Below are 4,809 nucleotides of genomic sequence, written 5' to 3'. Positions count from 1 at the left end.
GGAAAGAGGTGTTTGGCCTAGGAAAACATTTCTCAGTGGATTTCCTATGAAAATGTGTCTTGGGTTTAACTTTGAAACAAATTAAAAAATTTAAAAACTGAAAAAAAAAATACAGCCAAGAAGCTAGTAAGATGCAATACTTGAAGTCTGGGATCATTAGATCATTCGTTCTTTCAATAAACATGTTGTGCACACGATTTGCTCCCTGCCTGGCTACCCACCCTCCCGTCGCAGGCCACACAGCAAGCTCTGCTGCACGCTTGCCCGGCCTCGGTGCCGTGGCTCGCCTCCCACTCATTCTTGCCTTGCAGTCTTTCAGATACTCTTGCTCCAGATGTCCTCTTGGCCAGCTCCTCCTCTTCACTCCAGGCTCAGCTCTTCAGAGGCACCTTCCCTGGCCACCCTACATGAAGGAGTCCCTTATACATCATCCCTCAAATTTTCCTTGTAGCGCTTAACATGGTCTAAAACTACCTTGTTCGTTTACTTCCTTGTTTATTATTTGTCTGCCCACTACAACTGAAGTTCCATGAGAGCAAGGATCTCATCTGTCTTATTTATCACTGTATCCTCCACTCTGAAAACAGTCCTTGCTTATAGCAGGTACTCAATAAATTTTAGTTGAATCAATGAATGTACCTACTATAAAAATTTACAGAATATGGGAAATAAGTGAGCAAGCTTAATACGGTAATATAAATTAATAAATACTTGAGAATTAGTGGGCTGGAACTCATAACAGTAATGGAAGGGTATGCTTTGCTCAAAAGAAACCAAAAGAGATGGAAAAGGAGGAAAAGCAATATTTACAAATATCCATGGAAACTGAGAAAGGGAGGTCAGAGGTAAACTGCTTGGGTAAGAAAAGGAGAGGAAGAGATGTGATTTCATCATGGAAGATGTTTTACACCTGCTAAGCCCTGTTATTCTCTATCCTAGCACTTTGCCACAACCTGTAATTAAATAATTTGCTTGCTTACATATTTATCACCTGTCTTCCCCACTTTAATTTAGGCTCTTTGAGAGCAGGGACCATGGGTGGTATCCTCAGCCCCTGGCACAGAGCAGGCCCTCAACAATATATTGGGTGGCGCACAGAATGCAGAAGTGAATACTGTGGACCAAGTGTTTCCCTAGAGGACGAGGGGACAGTGTACAGAGGAGAGAATTCTGTGCAAACAGCTAATGATTAATCCATTCAACAAACATGGAGCGAGGGCCTACTGGGTGCCAGACACTGCTCGGTGCTACACACAGAGAGAATGACCCAGTCCCTGCGTAGAATGAGCTCACAGTCTCCTGCAGGTGATGGACAAGTGAGCAAGGGCCAAAAAGCGAGCTTGGACAAGAGCTATCCGGGATGAGAAGCACCCTGTTAGAGGAAAGCACGTGGCGCTATGTGAACCCAGATAGGGGCCATGTAGCCCAGACTAGCGGATCAGGAAAGGCTTCCAGGGAGTCAGCCAGATGGAGGGCGCTGGGAGGGACTTTCCTGACAAAGGAAATGGTGAGCCGAAACCTGGTAAGCAGGGAAGGTTGCAGGATGAGGGAAAGACTCAGGGAGAAGAATCTGGGAGGCGGAATCTGGGTAGGACCAGCCTGGGTGTAGAGCAATGATTCAGTTAAGGGGATGGGGAAGAGGTGGGCGGGGATAAATTTTCAGGGGTGATGCACGTGTTCATCACCTTGACTTTGGGGAAGGTTTCACAGGTGTATACTTATGTAAACTCCTCACTTTCAATGTGTGAAGTTTACTGTTCCTCAATTATACCTCAATAAAGTTGTAAAAACTAAAACACTAAAATAATAATAATGAAACAGTATTGGTTAGGTTGGCAACAGGCTGTAGATGGCTTTGCTTGCCTAGCTAAGGGGTGTGTAGTTAGAAAGGTGTCAGGCTTTTTCAAAGCACCTCCAGCATCTCCTTTGGGCCAGGGAGGAAAGTGCTAACCTCAGACACCCATCCTTGAGGGCTGGATAAGAACTTCCTCTGGCTCCCTCTTGCCTCACAGAAGGTCTGTATTTCTGGGCAATTCCAGAAGTGCTCTGAAGACAACCAGTCTTCCCACCTTTGATTAAAGATGATATTTTGGTGTTCTGCAGGGGAGTGCCTTTGAGAGGCAGAGGTGGAAATTGAGAGGGGCCCGATACTGGGAGGGGCGTGAAGGACTGCAATTTCTAAGTACAGTGAGAACAGTCCTGTCCCTGGAAGCACCCCTAAGAGTGATGTGCTCAGGGCCTCCCAGCCAAGGCCAAGGCAAAGATCCCAGTGGTTGTAAATCCTGAAGACTACGCCTCTATGTCTATTTGGCTTCCCTGTCACCTCCCAGCCCCACAGCCTCTTCTGAGCAACCAGCAAAGCACCAGAGCCTTCAGCTCTTTGAATGGAAATAATGTCTCATTCAGAGAGAGAGAGAGAGATTGTGAGGATTAATTAAAATAAAGCTAATAGGTTGCCCATAGCACAACCTAGTTCGTCACAGATGCTCAATAAATGTTCCCCCCTCCCCCACTCAGAGAGAGGACATGAACATGTTACTTACAACTGAGAAGTGCTCCTGTCTGCTCCTTCTGCTATTTCTATCCATGCAATAGGCATTGATTGAGCTGCTCTGGGCCAAGCCCTGTCTGGGGGCTGAGTTTACAAGAGTGAAAAAGACAGAGTCTCCAATCTCCAACAGTCCACGGTGTGATTAATGCCACAGTGGATAGAAGCATGGGGAAATTACAGGAAAGAGGAAGGCGGGCTGCCTCGAGGAGGTGATAGCTACCTTGCCTGGGGAAACTCAATCACACCCCTCTATCTAAATTCAGATTTTTATAGATACAAATCTATAGAAATCAACTTTTATCACTTTTATCACCATCCATACCATTTTAGATGCTTACAGAATTTCCACCTACTCCCTAACACCTGGCATTTCCTAGGTATGTAAGATGTATTTAACAGTTACAGAGTGCTCTTCTCGTTTATCAGTTTACTCTCCTCTTTTAAAAAAGTATTCCAGGGCTTTCCTGGTGGCGCAGTGGTTGGGAGTCCGCCTGCCGATGCAGGGGACGCGGGTTCGTGCCCCGGTCCGGGAAGATCGCACATGCCGCGGAGCGGCTGCGCCCGTGAGCCATGGCCGCGGAGCCTGCGCATCCGGAGCCTGTGCTCTGCAACGGGAGAGGCCACAACAGTGAGAGGCCCGCGTACCGCAAAAAAAAAAAAAAAAAAAGTATTCCAGGGCCTATCAATTGAGGTGGTGGTTTACAACCTGGGGTCCCAGACCCCGGGCCCTCAACAGTGATAGGGGGCTTTGAGCTGTTTTCATTATTGCCAAAGACTCAGCATCAATCACGTTTAACCTTTCCTCAGGCTTCCCAGGGTCCTTTGGCGGTTACTTCTTCGCTTTCATAGAATCCTAACACACAGCGAGGCAATGCTGATAGGCTCAGGCTGGGCAGAAGCTTGGATTGGCTGTTATACAGGATTTGGATTCAATTACTTTTGTAAAGGAAAATGAAGCAAGCATTGGTTAATAAATGCAGTTTTATTGCATACACAAATCCTCCACTATTCTGGGGGAAAATAACTAAAAGGGTTCTTAGTGGTAAAAAAGCTGGAAACCCCTTAGCTCAGGAAGCCTGAGTTCAAAGGGCAAAGAACTCTCTTTTACCCGTAAACTGCCCTTCCGTGACTTCCTGACCATTTCAGCAAAATATCTACCTCAGTTAGTTGTTCGGCCAGGAGGAGGTCAGACCTGGGGGCACCTCAGAACAAGAGAGGGTGGAAGTTCCAAAACCAAGGAGCCTTCAAAAAGAGAAAGCTGAAAAAAATCTCCCTGCCTGCCTTTGCTTTTCTCTTTGCACTTGGAACAGGAATTTTGAATGAACATGTATTACTCACTCGCTGACAGGCACCTTACATGCAGTATTTTAATCAATGCCCACTTCACGGATCAGGTCACACAGTTGGCGAATAACTGAACCGGGACCACGAATCCAGACAAATCTGGTGCTTGAGGCCCTTTGACACTATGCTGTATTGCCTTTTGTTAGGGCAAGGGCATATTAGAATTAGGGCAAATAGGTTTACCTTCTTTAGACTTCATTGCTTCTCGGTGACAATATTATGGATACCTTTTTTCCTTCACTTTTCTATAAGTTTTAAATTTTTCCTAAGAACTTTTTCTTAATGGCTTTTCTATGGATGGATTCATCAGTAGTTAATGTCTGGAGGCTGTTCTGGTGGAGCTTTCCACCAAGGATATATGAGCTGCTTCTAGATTTGGGGAGTCATCAGCAGAGAGACGGATTCTGAGAAATCGGGGAGTGAATTAGGTTCCCCTAGGGTGAACGTGTGGAGTAGAAATTTGGGTTGAGGAAAGAATCCTGGAAGACAGTTGGTGGAAGAGGAGCTGGTGAGAGTGAGGAGAAACAGGAGGAAAGCCAGAGAAAACCTCCATGTCTATTACCTTCTGTGTAATATGGCACAGTAATACTGTGCTGTGGAATACTGGCCGGTATTTTGTCAACAATCTCTACCTTCTAGTCTCAAGGAACATCTTGAAGGTATAAGAATTCTAGTAAATGTTGGTGTTAGAATTCTGGGATTTAGTGTTTTTCTAGGCAGAATTAATGCTCTCTGATGGAGTCCCCAGAGTAAATCTCCATGTCCTCTGTTTTACAAGTGCGTGAATTACTGTTCCCTGGTCTTTATTATTGGTGTGTCTCTTCTATGGAGACACGGGGGTATTATTGACTCAATTCTTTTTTTCCCAGCTCTTTGCCACATAATAATTGATCCTGAGCAAGATACGTAACCTC

Source organism: Lipotes vexillifer, unplaced genomic scaffold (genome assembly GCF_000442215.2).
Source record: "Lipotes vexillifer unplaced genomic scaffold, Lipotes_vexillifer_v1.1 scaffold84, whole genome shotgun sequence".
In the NCBI taxonomy this organism is placed as follows: Eukaryota; Metazoa; Chordata; class Mammalia; order Artiodactyla; family Lipotidae; genus Lipotes; species Lipotes vexillifer.
Note: the sequence above shows the minus strand (reverse complement) of the source record.